We start from the raw sequence: 19,166 nt of genomic DNA on the forward strand, positions 1-19,166 counted from the left end.
ACCCACACAGCCATCTTAGAGGGAATCCCTAGAGCATATAGCTTGGGTGACAAGAGGGGAATGTGCCTCAGGGACACATAGGACCTGTCCTTGTGTGTCCTTGGGCCACTCCCCCAAGGTTGAGAAACATAACTAACCTACTACGTATGTAAAAATACCAACAGCAACTTAGACAAAAATGAGGTAGCAGAGGAACATGTTCCAGATGAAGGAATAAGATAAACCCCTAGAAGAACTAAGCGAAGAGGAGACAGGCATTCTACCTTAGAAGATCAGAGTAATGATCGTAAAGATGATGAAAGAACTTGGGAGAAGAATGGATGCACAACACAAGTTAGAAGTTTTTAACAAAGAGTTAGAAAATATAAAGAATAATGAAATAGAGATGAAGAACAATAACTGAAATGAAAAAATATACTTTAGGAGGAATCAATAGTAGACTAAACGATATCAAGGACTAGACTGATAAGCTGGAAGACGGTGGTAGAAATCACTACCGGTGAACAGAAAAAAAAAAAAAAAACGAAAAGAGGACAGTTTAAGAGACCTCTGGGACAACCTCAAGCATACTAAAAATCACATTATACAGGTCCCAGAAGTAGAAGAAAGAGAAACGGGCTGAGAACATATCTGAAAATCTAATAGCTGAAAACTTGCCTAACCTGGGAAAGAAAACAGTCACCTAAGTCTAGGAAGCACAGAGTCCCATAGAGAAGAACCCAAAAAGGAACACATCAAGACACACTATAATTAAAATGACAAAAATTAAGGATAAAGAGAGAATATGAGAAACATCAAGGGAAAAGCAACAAGTAACATTAAGGGAACTCCCATAAGGCTATCAGCTGATTTTTCATCATAAAATCTGCAGGCCAGAACAGAATGGCACAATATATTTAAAGTGATGAAACAGAAAAACCTACAACCAAGACAGCTCTACCCAGCAAGGCTCTCCTTCAGATGTCACAGAGAAATCAAATGCTTTACAGGCAAGCAGAAAGAGTTCAGTACCACCAAATCAGATTTACAACAAATGGTAAAGGAACTTCTCTAGGCAAAAAGAGAAAAGGCCCCAAGTAGAAACAAGAAAATTACAAAATGAGAAAGCTCACCAGTAAAGGCAAATATATAGTAAAGGTATGAAGTCATCCACACACAAAACTAGTAGGGAGGTTAAAGACAAAAGTAGTAAAATCATCTATATCCACAATAAACTGTTAAGGAATACACAAAATAAATACATAAAAATATGATATTAAAAATAGTAATTGTGGGAACTCCCTGGCAGTCCAGTGGTTAGAACTCTACGCTTCCTATGCATGGGGCACTGGTTCAATCTCTGGCTGCAGAATTTAGATTCCATAAGCTTTGCAGCAAAAATAAAGCAATCATGAGGGGAGGAGAATATAAATGCAGGATTTTTGAAATTTATTCAGGGTGCCCAGGCTTGCCACTATTATTCAACGTTTTGGTCATGGCAATCAGAGAAGAAAAAGAAAAGCAATCCAAATGGGAAAAGAAGTAAAACTGTCACTGTTTGCAGATGACATGATACTGAAAATCCTAAAAATGCCACCAGAAAACTACTAAAGCTAATCAATGAATTTAGTAAACTCACAGGATATAGAATTAATACACTAAAATCTCTTCTATTCCTATATACTAACAGAAAAATCAGAAAGAGAAATTAAGGAAACAATCTCATTCATCAGTGCAACAAAAATAATAAAATACCTAGGAATAAACCTACCTAAGGACACAAAAGCCCTGTATCCAGAAAAACTATAAGACACTGATGAAAGAAATCAAAGATGATACAAACAGATGGAGAGATATACCATGTTCTAGGATTGAAAGAGTCAATATTGTGAAATGACTAAACTACCCAAAGCAATCTACAAAGTCAATACAATCCCTTTCAAATCACCAATGGCATTTTTCACAGAACTATAACAAATTTTTTTTTACAATCTGTTTGGAAACACAACAGATCCCAAAGAGCCAAAGGAATCTTGAGAAAGGAAAATGGAGCTGGAGGAATCAAACTCCCTGACTTTAGATGGTACCACAAAGCTAGAGTCATCAAGACAGTATGGTGCTGGCAAAAAAAATATATATATATACATCAATGAAACAGGGCAGAAAGCTCAGTGATAAACCCACGCACCTATGGTCACCTTATCTTTGACAAAGGAGGCAAGAATACACAATGGAGAAAAGAAAGCCTCTTCTATAAGTAGTGCTGGGAAAACTAGACAGCTACATGTAAAAGAATGAAATTAGAACACTTCCTAACACAATACACAAAAATAAACTCAAAATGGATTAAAGTACAAATTGTAAGGCCAGACACTATAAAACTCTTAGAGGAAAACATAGGCAAAACACTCTTTGACATAAATTGCAGCAAGATCCTTTTTGACCCACCTCCTAGAGTAATGATAATAAAAACAAAAATAAATAAATGGAACCTAATTAAACTTAAGAGCTTTTGCACAGCAAAGGAAACTCTACATAAGATGAAAAAACAACCCTCAGAATGGCAGAAAGTATTTGCAAACAAAGCAACTGACAAAATATATCTCCAAAATATTATCTTCAAAATATATAAGGAGCTCATGCAGCTCAATATCAAAACAACAAACAACCCAATCAGAAAACGGGTGAAAAACTTAAATAGCCATTTCTTCAAAGAAGACGTACAGGTGGCTAATAAACACATGAAAAGATACTCAACATTGCTCTTTATTAGAGAAATGCAAATCAAAGCTACAATGAGGTATCACCTCACACTGGTCAGAATGGCCATCATCAAAAAATTGTACAAACAATTAATGCTGGAGAGCATGTGGAGAAAAGGGAACCTGCTTGCACTGTTGGTCGGAATATAAATTGATACAACCTCGCTGGAGAGCAGTATGGAGGCTCTTTAAAAAACTAAAAACAAAACTACCATATGACCCAGAATTCCTACTACTGGGCACATACCCAGAGAAAACCATAATTTGAAAAGACACATGAACCCCAATGTTCACTGCAGCACTATTTGCAATAGCCAGGACATAGAAGCAACCTAAATGTTCATTGACAGATAAATGGATGAAGATATAGTCCATATATACAATGGAGTATTACTCCTGAAAAGGAACCAACCTGGGTGATTTGTAGAGATGTGGATGAACCTAGAGTCTGTGATACAGAGTGAATAAGTCAAAAAGAGGAAAATAAATATTGTATATTAACACATATATATGGACTCTAGAAAAATGGTACTGATGAACCTATTTGCAGGACAGGAATACAGACAGAGAGAATGGATTTGTGGACTCAAGATGAATTGAGAGGGTAGCATATACACCACCACGTGTAAAACAGATAACCAGTGGGAAGCTGCTGTGAAACACAGGGAGCACAGTTTGGTGCTCTGTGATGACCGAGAGGGTGGGAGGGAGGCTCAAGGGGGAGGAGGTATATGTGTACATATGGCTCACTCACATTGTTGTACAGCAGAAACTAACACAACACTGTAAATCAAGTATACTCCAATTTAAATAAATAAAATAGACAACACAGAGATAAAAAGGATAAGAGACTACTAGAGCTTCCCTTGTAGCTCAGTCGGTAAAGAATCTACCCACAATACAGGAGACTCAGGTTTGATTCCTGGGTTGAGAAGATCCCCTGAAGAAGGAAATGGCAACCCACTCCAGTATTCTTGCCTGGAAAATCCCATGGACAGAGGAGGCTGGCAGGCTACAGTCCATGGGGTCGCAGGAGTCGGACACAACTTAACGACTAAACCACCAAAAGACTACTACAGACAACTATATGCCAATAAAATGGACAACTAGAAGACACATGGACAAACCTTTAGAAGGGTACACTCTCCCAAGACTGAAACAGGAAAGAATAGAAAATATGAACAGACCAATTTCCAATAATGAAATTGAACCAGTAATTTTAAAACTCACCCCCCCCCAAAAAAGAAATTCCAGGGCTAGATGATTTCACAGGTGAATTCACCAAACATTTAGAGAAAAGTTAAGACCTATCCGTCTCAAAATAATCCAAAAAATTGCAGAGGAAGGAACACTTCTCAACTCATTCTATGAGGCCAGTGTCACCACGATACCAAAACCAGACAGAGTTATCACAAAAAAAGAAAATTACAGACCAATATTACTGATGAACAAATATGCAAAAATCCTCAACAAAATGTTAACAACACAAATCCAACAATCCATTAAAAGGCTCATACACCATGATCAAGTGAGATTTATCCCAGGGATACAAGGATTTTTCAATATTCACAAATCAATCAATGTGACACACTACATTAACAAATTTAAGAATAAAAACCATATGAGCACCCCAACAAACGTGGGAAAATCTTCTGATAAAGCTCAACATCCATTTATGATTTAAAAAAATCCAGAAAGTGGGCATAGTAGTAACATAACTCCACTAAATGTCATACATGACAAACCCACAACTAACATCATGCCCAATGGTGAAAAGCTGAAAACATTTCCTCTAAGATAAGGAACAAGGCAAGGATGGCCACTCTTGCCACTTTTATTCAACATAGTTTTGAAGTCCTACCCACAGCAATCAGACAAGAAAAAGGAACAAAAGGAATCCAAATTGGAAAGGAAGAAGTAAAACTCACTTTTTGCAGATGACGTGATACTATACATAGAAAATCCTAAAGATGCCACCAGAAAAGTACTAGAGCTCATCAATGAATGTGGTACAAAATTAAACTACAGAAATCTGTTGCACCTGTATACACTAATATAAAGTATCATAAAGAGAAATTAAGGAAACAATCCCACTTACCATTGCCTCAAAAAGAAAAAAAAAAAAAAACCTAGTAACACACCCATCTAAGGAGGTAAAAGACCTATACTTGGAAAACTGTAAGATGTTAATGAAATAAACTGAAGATAACACAAACAGATGGAAAGTATACCATGTTCTTAGACTGGAAGAATATTGTTAAAATGATCATACTACCCAAAGCAATCTACAGATTCAGTGCAAGGAAGGGAAAGAGTGAAAGCGGCTCAGTTGTGTCCAACTCTTTGCGACCCCATGGACTATACAGTCCATGGAGTTCTCCAGGCCAGAATACTGGAGTGGGTAGCCTTTCCCTTCTCCAGGGGATCTTCCCAACTCAGGGATTGAACCCAGGTCTCCCACACTGCAGGCAGATTCTTTACCAGCTGAGCCACAAGGGAAGCCCAGGAATACTGGAGTGGGTAGCCTATCCCTTCTCCAGCAGATGTTCCTGACCCAGGAATCGAACCGGGGTCTCCTGCATGGCAGGTGGATTCTTTATCAACTGAACTATCAAAATACCAGTGGCATTTTTTCAAAAAATGAGAACAAATAATTTTTAAATTTGTATGGAAACACAAAAGACCCTGAATAGTTAAGCAGTTTTTCTTTCTTGAGAAAGAAAAACAGAGCTGGAGGAATCATGTTCCCAGTCTTCAGCCTATACTACAAGGCTATAGTCATCAAAACAGTATGGTACTGGCACCAAGTACTGGCACATAGATCAACAAAACAGAATAGAGAGCCCAGAAATAAACCCATACACTTAAAATCAGTGAATCTACAACAAAGGAGGCAAGAATATACAATGGAGAAAAGGTAGTCTCTTTAATAAGTGGTGCTGAGAAACCTAGACAGCTACATGAAAAGAATTCTCTAACACCATATACAAAACAGATTCAAAATGGATTCAAGACCTAAATGTAAGACCATATACTATAAAACTCCTAGAGGAAAACAGACAGAACACTCTTTTTGACATAAATCACAGCAATATATTTTTTGATCTACCTCCTAAAGCAAACATACGCAAAAATAAACAAGTGGGACCTAATTAAACTTAAAAGCTTTTACACAGCAAAGGAAACCATCAATAAAATTAAAAGATAACCTACGGAATGAGAGAAGATATTTGCAAATGATATGACCAATGAAGGGTCATATCTAAGAAATGTAAATGGCTCATACAGTATGGCAGAAACCAACACAGTAATTGTAAAGCATTTATCCTCCAGTTAAAAATAAACAGCTCATACAATTCAGCATCAAAAACCCAAACCACCTGATTAACAAATGGGCAGAAGACTTGAATAGACATTTTTCCAAAAGGAAATGCAGATGGCCAACAGGCATATGAAAAGATGATCAACATCACTAATGATTAGAGAAATGGAAATGAAAACTACAATGAGGTATCACCTCACACACATCAGAATGCTATAATCAAAAATATTATTTATTATAAATAATAAATGCAAGGGAGGGTTTGGAGAAAAAGGAACCCTTGAATACTTGGTGGGAATGTAAATTGGTGCAGCCACTGTGGAAAACAGTATGGTGATTTCTCTAAAAACTAAAAGTAGACCTACCATATGACCCAGCAGTTCCACTCCTGGGCATATATCTGGGAAAAAAAAAACAACCCCAAAACACTAATTCAGAAATGTACACACACCCCAGTGTTCATAGCAGCATTATTTACAATTGCTAAGATGTGGAAGCAACCTAAGTGTCATCAACAGATGAATAGATAAAGAAGATATGGTGTGTGTGGGTATATAATGGAATAGTACTCAGCCATAAAAATAAAATTTTGCCATTTGCAGCAACATGGATGGATTTGGAAGGCACTATGCTAAATTAAATAAATCAGATAAAGACAAATACTGTATGATAATCACCTATATGTGGAAACTAAAAACCAACAAACTAGTGAATAAAACAAAAAAAAGAAGCAGAATCAGAGACAGAGAGATCAAACTAGTGGTTACCATAGGGAGAGGGAAGAGGGGAGGGGTAACGTAGGATATTATGGGGTTATATGAAATTGTGTGTGTGAAACTTCTGAAAATTGCAAAGCACTATAGAATTTAAAGACTCATTCAATTAAAAATAGTCTATTACATTAAATAAAAGAAATAGCCAGTAAAATTCTGAAAGAAGACACCTCTAAGGGGGAACTAGACCTAACAGATATTAAAATATCTTTAAAACCTAAATATACTGAATTACAACAGTGTGATACTGGCACAAATATACCAGTAGAATAGAATACAAATTTCAGAGATGGACCCAAGTATATATGAAAACATCTGATAGAGGTAGTATTGCTAAACATTGAGGCAAAAAGATAGAGTTTTTTTTTTAATGTTGAAGAAAAAAATTTTTATCAGAATTTCTCAACCTCGACACTACTGACATTTTGACTCAGGTCATTTTTTGCTGTGGGAGCTAGCCTATGCTCTGTAGGATGTTTAGAAGCATCCTTGGCCTCTATACACTAGATGTCAGGAGCACTCCTTCCCCTAGTTTTGACAACATGAAATGTTTCCAGACACTGTTACATCGCCCCTGGTTGAGAACCATTTAATTATAGAGTTATACTTCACACCTTATATAAGATTGAACTCCAAAGGTATCAGAGACCTAAACATAAAAAAATGCAACCATACAAGTACTATTATAGAGTAGGGGTGAATTATTCTTTGCCCTTGGTCTAGGAAATGGCTCTGTAACTCTGACAACAGAGGCAATAAAAGAGACTACTGATAAATTTGAACATTAACTTTTTTGCATGCTGAGACACCATAAACAAAGTCAAATGATAACCAAAAACTGGGAGAATATATGTGCAACGTATACCATAGGGGAAAAGGACTGATATCACTAATAGATAAATATCTCTTAAAAATGAGGGACAAAGAAAGGAGCAAAAATCTGGTAGAAATGTCAGGGGAAAGCCTTGAACAGACAATCCAGAAGAAAACATGAAAACATTTATTAAACTTAGGGAAAATTGTTCAAACTCATAATTAGGGAAATAGAAACAATACAGATACCATTTATCACCTATTAGATTAGGAAAAACTAAACAATACAACAACATACTCTATTCCATTGGTGCAATTGGAGAGAAAACAGGTACTCACAAATATTGCTGGTGGAAATGCAAACTTTTTGGACAGCCTACCTAGAAGGGAATTTGGTGATCTCTAACACAACTACATATGCACTCACTTTCTGCCCTAGAAATCTTGCTAAACCTTCACCTCCAATAATACAAAAAGGTTATTCATTGCAGTGTTGTTTACAATTATGAGATACTGGAAGGTGCCTATAAACAGATGGATATATTTAAGAGGTATTTAGTCATTAATGATATTAGCCCTTTTTCTGTGGTTCTGTACATGTAGTGATGGAATACACTACAGGACATCCACATAATGAAGTACTATGCAGCTGTAAAAAATATTTTTATGAGCTAATAAGGAGTGCTTTCCAGGACATATTCTTAAGGGACAAAGGCAAAGCCCAAAAGAGTGTCTACAGTATGCTACCCTTCATGTTACAAAGAAGGATATATAAGAAAATATGAAGGTATCCACTTGTTTGTGTAAAAGAAATAGTCAATTCTGCTATAGCACAACATAGCCATCCTTATAAATCTTCACATTATGCAGAACTGCACAATAAAAATCAAAAGGTTTATGGAGAAAACAGCACAACACTCAAAACATTTCTGTCACTCACACATATGCAAAGATAGGAACCTAATAAACAGTAGCACAGGTTTACATGTGCAAAATGGTTAAGTAATGCATAATACAATAAATATGTCACTTTCCCTAGAAAAGGCCCTAAAGTGTGCTTGTGGAGTGGGCATCAGGAGAAGGGGGAGAGGCAGGGGTACCTGAAATCAGAAGGCAGGCTGCAGTACCAGATGTCGATGGGCATGGCTGCTAAGACAAAGGGTGAACCAAGGGGGCTCAGAGATGATTGAGGTGTGTGCATTTTGTGTTTTTCCACAGTTCAGGTCAGCTGGGTCAGTTCCTGCATTCACCCAGAGCTTCTCATGCATGAGATTGTGCATAAAGCAAACACAAATTCATGCTGAGCTCAGATTGTTCTCTAAGATAGCAGTCATGTTGGGACAAACTCACTTTTTCAAAACAAGAGTTATGGCAAAATCAACTATATAGGAGAGAGAAACCAGAAATGAATGAGACAGGTTTACCAACAGGGCGTGGGTAGGAATGGGGTAGAAAGCGTGGGGGGTGGGAAGGAGGCGGCAGGGTCAAGGGAGCATGTCAGAGTATATTTTGGGGAGCTCTAACTCTTAGAACCCAAGTAATCTTTCACATGCATGCATGCATGCTAAGTGGCTTCAGTCGTGTCTGACACTTTGCACCGTTATGGACCATAGCTTGCCAGGCTCCTCTGTCCATGGGGTTCTCCAGGCAAGAATACTGGAGTGGGTCACCATGCCCTCCTCCAGGGGATCTTCCCAACCCAGGGATTGAACCCATGTCTCTTATGTCTCCTCCACTGGCAGGAGGGTTCTTTACCTCTAGTGCCACCTGGGAAGCTCCAGTGTATCACATACCCAACCCGATAAATAAATAACTAACATCAGCCTGAATGTAAAGAGAAGCCAAAATGGAAAACAGGTGATAACAAATAAACCTAACTATATTACAAATGAGTATCATAACCACACTGAAGGAGATGGGGAAGAAAATAGCTAACCTAAGTAACTTTGGAAAGACCTATGTTTACTTTGTTGTTTTGTCTTAATCACAAATATTTATGGATGGACTGATGAATATAATTTTAAATAGAAGAATAAGGCATGACCAAAGATTTAAACAATATGCTATGACTGCTGAAAGAGGGCAAAGCCATAAACTTAGGAACTTTAAAAATTCAAGTCAAAGAGCCTCTGAGGTGCTGAATAGATGCTTATCAGACAGTTATCCCCTTGTAAACAATTCCTGTGTTATATCACTTCATCAGAAAGCCAGAATAATACATCATACAGAATTCCTCATTTGTTTGCACTTGAGCGATCTCTCCCAGCCACTCCCCTGTCCCCCATTCCTTTCCTTTCCCTTTGCAGTGGTGTTCTTTGGCCATTCCTTTTCTAAAGAATTGCTTCTTCCCAAGCAAGGAAGCACACAATGAGTCAGAGAAAATCCACCAGTTCAGTTCAGTTCAGTCACTCAGTCGTGTCCAACTCTTTAAGATCTCATGGACTGCAGCACGCCAGGCTTCCCTGTCTATCACCAACACCCGGAGCCTGCTCAAACTCATGTCCATTGAGTCGGTGATGCCATCCAACCACCTCATCCTCTATCATTCCCTTCCCCTCCCATCTTCAATCTTTCCCAGCATCAGGGTCTTTTTCAATGAGTCAGTTCATTATCATCAGGTGGTAAAAGTATTGGAGTTTCAGCTTCAACATCAGTCCTCCCAATGAATGTTCAGGACTGATTTCCTTTAGGATGGACTGGTTGGATCTCCTTGCAGTTCAAGAGACTCTCAAGAGTCTTCTCCAACACCACAGTTCAAAAGTATCAATTCTTCAGTGCTCAGCCTTCTTTATAGTCCAACTCTCACATTCATACATGACTACTGGAAAAGCCAAAGCTTTGACTAGACAGATGTTTATTGGCAAAGAAATGTCTCTGCTTTTTAATATGCTGTCTAGGTTGGTCATAGCTTTTCTTCCAAGGAGCAAGCATCTTTTAATTTCATAGCTGCAGTCACCATCTACAGTGATTTTGGAGCCCAAGAAAATAAAGTCTCTTACTATTTCCATTGTTTCCTCATCTATTTGCCATGAAGCAATGGGACCAGATGCCATGATCTTAAGTTTTCTGAATGTTAAGTTTTAAGCCAGCTTTTTCACTGTCCTCTTTCACCTTCATCAAGAAACTTTTTAGTTCTTTGCTTTCTGCCATAAAGTTGGTATCATCTGCATATCTGAGGTTATTGATAGCTCTCCCAGCAATCTTGATTCCACCGTGTGCTTCATCCAGCCTGGCATTTCACGTGATGTACTCTGCATAGAAGTTAAATAGGCAGGGTGACAATATACAGCCTTGACATACTCCTTTCCCGATTTGGAACCAGTCCATTGTTTCATGTCCAGTTCTATCTGTTGTTTCTTGTCCTGCATACAGATTTCTCAGGAGGCAGGTAAGGTGGTCTGGTATTCCCATCTCTTGAAGAATTTTCCACAGTTTGTGGTGATCCACATAGTTAAAGGCTTTTGCATAGTCAATAAAGCAGAAATAGATGTTTTTCTGGAACTCTCTTGCTTTTTTGATGATCCAATGGATGTTGGCAATTTGATCTCTGGTTCCTCTGCCTTTTCTAAATCCAGCTTGAACATCTGGAAGTTCATGGTTCACATACTATTGAAGCCTGTCTTGGAGGATTTTGAGCATTACTTTGCTAGCATGTGAGATTAGAACGATTGTGCTGTAGTTTGAACATTCTTTGGCATTGCCTTTCTTAGGGATTGGAATGAAAATGGACCTTTTCCAGTCCTGTGGCCACTGCTGAGTTTTCCAAATTTGCTGACATATTGAGTGCAGCACTTTCACAGCATCATCTTTCAGGATTTGAAATAGCTCAACTGGAATTCCATCACCTCCACTAGCTTTGTTTGTAGTGATGCTTCTTAAGGCCCACTTGACTTCACATTCCAGGATGTCTGGCGCTAGGTGAGTGATCACACCATCGTGGTTATCTGGGTCATAAAGATCTTTTTGTATAGGTCTTCTGTGTATTCTTGCCACCTCTTCTTAATATCTTCTGCTTCTGTTAGGTCCATACTGTTTCTGTCCTTTATTGTGCCCATCTTTGCATGAAATGTTCCCTTGGTATCTCTAATTTTCTTGAAGAGATCTCTAGTCTTTCCCATTCTATTGTTTTTCTCTGTTTCTTTGCATTGATCGCTGAGGAAGGCTTTCTTCTCTCTCCTTGCTGTTCTTTGGAACTCTGCATTCAAATGGATATATCTTTCCTTTTCTCCTTTGCCTTTAGCTTCTCTTCTTTTCTCAGCTATTTGTAAGGTCTCATTAGACAACTATTTTGCCTTTTTGTATTTCTTTCTCTTGGGGATGATCTTGATCACTGCCTCCTGTACAATGTCACAATGTCACAAACCTCCATCAGGTATTCTGTCTATCAGATCTAAACCCTTGAATCTATTTGTCACTTCCACCATAGTATCGTAAGGGATTTGATTTAGGTCATACCTGAATAGTCTCATGGTTTTCCGTACTTTCTTCAATTTAAGTCTGAATTTGGCAATAAGGAGAAAATCCACCACAGGCAGATATATGAATGAACAGATTTAGGTGTTAGGATGGCAACAGCCTTTGGGGGTGAGGTCTAAACTAAGCTAACTTTGGCAAAGAAGCTGCTCTGACTCCTGGCTCGCTGAAAGGTCTACAGTGCTACCTCGGGTTGTGCCACCACTGCCAGACTCCTTGATTCTAAGCAATTACCAGTGGAGGTAGGAAGCCATTGTAACCAGACAGCTAATGTGACAATACAGTCAGTGCTCTGGACCTCTACTGGGAGCTGACTGTGGCTTCTGACTTAATTATTTGCCAAGTGCAAAAACCTTGAGGATACTAAGGATGATCTTGAAATCCCTTGGACAGGATGAGTTAGGCATCTCCATAACTCTTTCCACTTGGAAACGTGAAGTGAAAAACATTCCAGGGCATGCAGTACTGAGTTGTATAAAGCATGCTGCAGAGGTGGGAACACAAGAGGCTCTTAGGGTGCCCGGCCTTTTTGTTCAGAGAGTCCCGGGAAGACTGTCAGGGCGGCTCCCTGGGTTGTGATAGTGCCCCAAAGCTGAGCAGACCAGCAGGCATGTGGCTATTTTCTGAAGAAACAACACTGTTCTAACGAGTACCCACAGAGTAGCCACCCTTCATGTGCAGAATCAGAGGCCAGATGTCAAGCACCCATGGCAAACCACCTGGAAGACTTGGCTCAATACCTTTCGAGAAGAACGTCTCCCTCCAGCAGCCCTTTGATGACAGAGCAGAGTGCAAGGGACAAAGAGATGGTCACATTCTTCTGAGACAAGTGTTGGCTCCCAGAATGCTCCTGGGGAGACAACGTCCCAGAGCCTCATTTATGAGCAAAGGTAAATAAAAGCTGCCAGGCCACAGAAGCATCTTGTCAAGTTAGACATATATTTAAGAGAGGAGATTTGGAGGAATGACAAAAGGCATGCAGACTGAAAGATTGAGGCAATGGTTGACTGGGTGACAGGGAAACAGGAAGCAAATGCCACGTGGAAAAGCCCGAAGTTGCATGCTGAGGAGGGACAATGGGGTGGCCATGGTCTGTATCAGTGACAGAGCTCGCCTGGCTGCTTCTTGGCTTGAGTTGCTGTCTCACTTTCTCACGCTGGATGAATGTGTAGCATTCAGCAGCATAACTGGCGGGGGGGGTGATATTTATAAATGGGGAACTGGCGAATAGATACTGAACAGAAATGGACTGGGTGTGCTGTTCTGTAATGCCCCGTGTATACCAAAGGGAGGTTACCACACAAAAGCTGTAGTATCTTGGATAGATAATAGGGAAGAGGGAGGGCTGGGAGACAGGAGGACTCTCACATCCAGTTCTTAGATACTAGAGAGCAGGGAACAGTCTGGTCTTGGCCTTTCAGTCAAGAAATCAGATACTCACTTTCTGCTTGCCGTCCACCTTCTCCAAAGCCTTACTAAATTCTTCAAAAGATATGGCACCATCCCTCTCTTGATCAGTCTCCTGAATGGTCCTATCTGTGATGCCACCCAGCTGCTCATCCAAGACATTCACTCCAGCCATCATGTGAAGAACCTGGAATAGCTCATTGTGGAAGATTTTGTCATTTTTATCCAAATCATATAGTTGAAAAGCAAAGTACAGTTTGTTGCTTCGGCTGTTAAGTGGTTCTAGTCCATTCTTATCTTTGCATTTTGCACTATCTTCAGTGGATCAGAAATGAGCCAAAGATTTTTATGAAGCCATGTGAGCCTGCCTGATCTTTTCCCTCTGGAAAGAAGGCACTGATGAGCCAGTCCCCCAGTGGCTTGATGACAAGTCCTGGAATTCACTGGAAATCTTCCCAGCTGAGGGTCCCATTCTCACATTTGTCCTGGTGAACTGACTGTAGAGGTAGATGATTTGATTGTGGGAGAAGCAGGTCTCCATCTGGATCCTCCTCAAGCTCTTCCCTCCACAGTGACGTGAAAGCCCGAGACCCCATTTGCACATGAGAGCTCCTTGGGGAGCCCCCACACCTTGAAGAAACAGTGTATATGTACCACAGCTTCCTTATCCATTCATCTGCTGATGGGCATCTAGGTTTATGGCTGATTCATATCAATGTATGACAAAACCCACTGAAAAATAAAAAAAGAAAAAAAAAGAAAGTGTAGACTAAAGACAAAAGGAATTGTACACAAATATTGTACTTTAGTTGGTAAATCTTTTCTTTACAAGAGAACAAGTTAGAAATTCTGAAACTACTTTTTGTGCATACTAGGATTGAACAAACACTTTGTGGATAACTAGAGTTTGCCACCTTTGGAGAAAGGAGTTCCAAATAAGGAAAGAGGAACATCAAGAATGAATCCCTTGGTGCCAGATTAGAATCTAAAGTACCAGTATAAATTCATACATGTATTTTCACACATATACATATGCAGGTAGTTGGGTGCAAAATATGTGCACATACGCATTTATGAGTATTGAAATGTACTTCCTAGCTCTGTCATCTGACAGTGCCTTAGAAGCAATGACACTCTGGTAACATTTAAGCATATCTAGTGCCTAGAACTTGCTTCTATATACCACTCTGTAATAAAAGAAACCAGGACTCCTTTCTAGGACTGGGCTCGGGGAAATAGAATACAAACCTGGAATATCTTAAAAGGCCAGAAAGCAAGAAAGTACTAAAATAATAATAATAACGCCATGTGAAAAGGGCACAGGAACCAACTTGAAGGAACTCCCAATGGCCAAATCTGGGCCAGTAAAATAATGATAGTAATAGATTATAAGACACAGCATAAAAGAAATATTCAGGAGTCTATATTGACATAAGTAAACTGGGATAAGTAAATAAATACATTGGGGTGAGTAGCTATTCCTTACAGAAGAATTCTAACTAATAAATGTAGAAATAGTGATGGAAGGTGTTTTAAATCACCTTTTAGCCAAATGTGACAGCAAAATTTTGTACAGGCAATAATCACTGGATGCTAAAATAGTTGGGTTATTATGTTGAGAAACAGGATACTTGCATAGTTTCAAAGTTTCTCCCCACAAGATACTTGTTGATTACAAAGAGAAAATAGTAACTTGAGCTGCAAATATCTGGCAGACACAGTCTTAACCCAGGGATCAAAATTAACATCAGCAGTAAAAAGGCATGCCTATGCATGAAACCCCTGACAGGAAGCACTGAGATAACACTTCTGTGGGGTTCTGGCCAAAAATTAGTAACTTCAGTCTAATCATAAGACAATATCAGACAACTCCAACTTGAAGGACATTCTAGAAAATAACTGGCTAGTACTCTTCAAAAATATTAAGGTCATGGAAGGCAAAGACTGAGGGAATATCACAAACTAAGGAGACTAAGGATATTTGACAACTAAACCCAATGTGAGATCCTGGATTGAATCCTGGACCAGAGAAATGACATTATTGGGAAAACTGATATTCCAAACAAGGTTACTGTATTAGTTAATAGTATTTATCAATGTTAATTTCCTGGTTTCAATAAGTGTACTATGGTTATGTGAGATGTTAACATTAGGAAAACCTAGATAAGGATTATATGTACTCTGTTGCTTGATGACTTCCCTGTTAAGTTTAAAATTGTTTCAAAATATAAAGCTAAAAATAAATGTATACTCTTAGCCATAGATATTTCACAGTTGAGACCTATACCCCAATGCCTATGATATATATATGGCTTCAGGAAAAGGTAAGTTCTACCAGGAAATGCTTAGTACACAGTTTACTTTAAATAGCAAAATTTAGATGACCACAAAAATCTACTCTCAGATGATGAGAAGTTGCCATGGTATGTGACACTTTGGTCCCTAATGTACCATCATGGCATAGATTCCCATTTCAGAGCGTGGAGTCAGTTTGTCAGAGCAGTTCACTCTGATCCCTTGCTGAATGCTTATCTGTCTCATCAGTCAAGACCCCTGGTCCAGGCTCAGATCTGCACTTACTTGGAATATGCACATGTTCTTCCCCTATACAAACATTCCCACAAAGCATCCCTACACAAAGAAGGTTACAACACTCTTTCCCACATAGTCCCCGCCGCCCCAGCTGATCAGAGTCAGCACTCAAGCTGAATAAACTATTGCTGCGTTTGGCCTACAGTCAAGTCTCCAGGACTCTTGGAGTCTAAGTTCCTGCTTAGATTCTGCTGTCTAAATAGACAGGCATGGAAGTCACTCTTCTGCAAATGTGGGAAGAGGCTCCAGCAGTCTCACCAAGTGTCCCTCTTCAAGCCTCTCCAGTGATGCAGGGTATGATGTCAAATGGGCTCTGTGGTATGGGATGGAGATGCTTGCTATGAGATGGCAGTAGTTGATCAGGTTCCAGAGAAGCAATGAGACCTAAATCCGTATCATCAAGGTTGACAGTTAACTTATTCCAATCACATTCACAGTAATTCTTTGTCAGAATTGATACAATGAACCAAGAAAGAATATCAGAGATTCTTTGTCATTTCATAGCCTGATAGTAGTTTCCTTACTTACCACACTGTGGCATCCAGGGATATTAAAATAAGAATCTGTCAAATCCTACTTTTCTTCTTACTAAGGGGGTGAATTTGAAAGACAGGGGACATTCCAACAGCCTTATTCAGAAGTAAACGTAGAACATCATTCAAATTCTGATCCATGCCCCTTTGGTTGTAGTCCAGAGCTATAAATAATGACCATATTTATTCTTTTTTTATCAAAAAGAAAAAAAATCAGCCTTATCAGAAGGCAGCTTCTGAGAAAAACTAATCTAGCTCACAGAAGAATTAGAAGGCTGAGAATGGAGTTTTGAGCCATGAGAGATTAAAGACTAGAGTTGGCAGGAGGGGTGTTTCAATACTTTTTACCTGACCTCGTGATAAAGAGGTACACACTGCTTCACCCTCTCCCCCATCCCCAGCTCTGTCTTCCCTTATCCAGTCTCTCCCTTTCTTCATGCATTCACATTGAAGATTTCAGTATTCTACTGGTTTGTAAGAGTTGGGACTAAGAAATGCTACCACGCCTTTCCTTTTCTATAAAAGAATTAGACATACCACAGTGTCCTAGACAAGTCTTGTTTTGCTTTTACAAAATATCTTCATAGTTTACAAGCTTTCTCAGAAGTATCCTGTTATGACCTGTTTCAAAAAGGTACTGTCCATAGAAGTCAAGTCTGTCTTGCTTCAGCTTAGGTATTTCCCTTTATCTCATCTAGTTTGCTCCTTTAAACCAGTTAAGAAAAATGTCTAACTTTGGTATGAGAACCTTTGACCTACAAATTCTTTCCTAAACCTAAGCCTTCTATTCCTCCATTCTGCCTAAAGAAATAATTTCAAATCCTTAATCCAGCTACTCTCCAGCCTCTGTTCAATCTGGTCCTAACCTACCTTTCCAGATGGATTTCCCACAGAACCTTTGTGCAGACCCTAGACCTCAGCCAAACCAAACTCCATGTGCTTCTCTAGAAAATATCCTGCACTCTCAAAGCAATACTGCCACTTGGAATGCCCTCTCCCCTACTGTAGCCACTTATTTATCCTTTCACTTTGAAGTAAGTACTAGGAGGATACAAAAATGAATGAGACATAATCTCTGCCATCGAGAGTGCATGACTACTAGAGGAAATTATATGGTATTGAATGTCAGGTGTTAATACCTAACTTGTGTAGGGTGTTAGAATCGAGTCAATTGTTAGGATTAAACTTCACGGTAAAGGAGCATTTGAGAGGACCTTGAAGGATGGGGTGGAATTTTGAAAAGGATTACAGGCTGAGGAAACCACAAGGGCAAGCACACGTAGGCAGGAGAACATGGAGTACATATACATGAATTTTGAAAGTTTGGTTTGGCTGCAGTGCTTCAACAGACCAGATCCTGAAGGATCTTGCGTGTCGGACTAAAAGGTTTGAATTTATTCCATAGGCAAGGGAAATTATTGAAGGGTTCTGGGCATAGAAATAACATGATCACAAAGAGCAGTGCTTTATGAAGATACGAGTCTATGTATGTACAGGATTAATTTCCTCCATTTCTAGAGCTTCCTTCATAGTATCCCAGGGAGAGAAAAGCCTGGCTTGAGTTTCAAATCTAAGACTGGAGGAGTGGTGATGCCCCTCACACTCTCCTCTTCACTCACCCGTTTGGTCTTCACAGCAGACAGACAGACATCTGGGAAACTGGCTGTAAGTAGTTTGTGACTTTGTAGCTGCCATTCCAATACAGTATTTTTCTTGGAGCATGTTCGCATAGCACCTAGCATGTGGAGTGACCCCAGCAAATACTTTTTTCCCTCTATACCCATTTTCAAGGGCCATTAGAAGCAGTTAGCTTTTGACAGTATGTCGGCTCCCCTGCTCTCCGCCATAAACTGCAGAGAGCATTAAAATCTTGACATCACATGGAACATCACACTTGTTCATATTTTCCTCCTTTGACTGAGGAACTGGAGGTAGCAAGCACTTCAGAGGCCTCAGACATCAGCACAGGAGCCAATGCTTGGTACCTTATCAGTCAAGATCCAGTCAGGAAAACAGAAAGCACACAGTTGTTTTAAGAGAGAGAAGGTATTATAAGACTGGCATGGCAAATGGGAAACGGAGCTGACACAGACAGTAACTGCAGAAAGTGGCTGACACTCTGAGGGCAAAAGCTAAGAGGGAGCAGCTGGTGCAGAAATGTTTGCAGAGTCCTGGCAGTACCAGCGCGGTGTGTGGAAGGATAGGCTTGGAATGGACAGACACAGCTTAAGAGCCTGCCTGATAGCTAAGGAGAGCATTAGCCAATGAGTCTGGTTTATATTAAATGTTGTGAGTAACAAAGAAAATTCCCTGTTGCAGACTTTAGTTTCTTTCTTTGTAAAACATTACCCTGGCTGTGGAACAGCCAATAAAATTACTTGTTTGCACACATCATTACAGAACATTCTCAGGTTGACATTCTCTTGCATGCCTGAGACATTTCATTGTTCAAAGTGTAAGCAGACAATAAGATATTAATACTACTCACAATAAAAAAGGAACAAATTGCTGA

The 19,166-nt window shown here is 39.4% G+C and overlaps 1 protein-coding gene and 1 pseudogene across 1 annotated transcript in view; one reads left to right on the forward strand and one right to left on the reverse strand.

The window, feature by feature from the left end:
* Positions 1 to 19,166, forward strand: part of NHS (NHS actin remodeling regulator) — a 338,164-nt gene that overhangs the window by 295,758 nt on the left and 23,240 nt on the right. The gene's annotated exons all lie outside the window — the stretch shown is intronic.
* LOC136153794 (calcineurin B homologous protein 1 pseudogene) lies at positions 13,540 to 14,125 on the reverse strand (annotated as a pseudogene).

Source organism: Muntiacus reevesi, chromosome X (assembly GCF_963930625.1).
Source record: "Muntiacus reevesi chromosome X, mMunRee1.1, whole genome shotgun sequence".
Taxonomy (NCBI): Eukaryota; Metazoa; Chordata; class Mammalia; order Artiodactyla; family Cervidae; genus Muntiacus; species Muntiacus reevesi.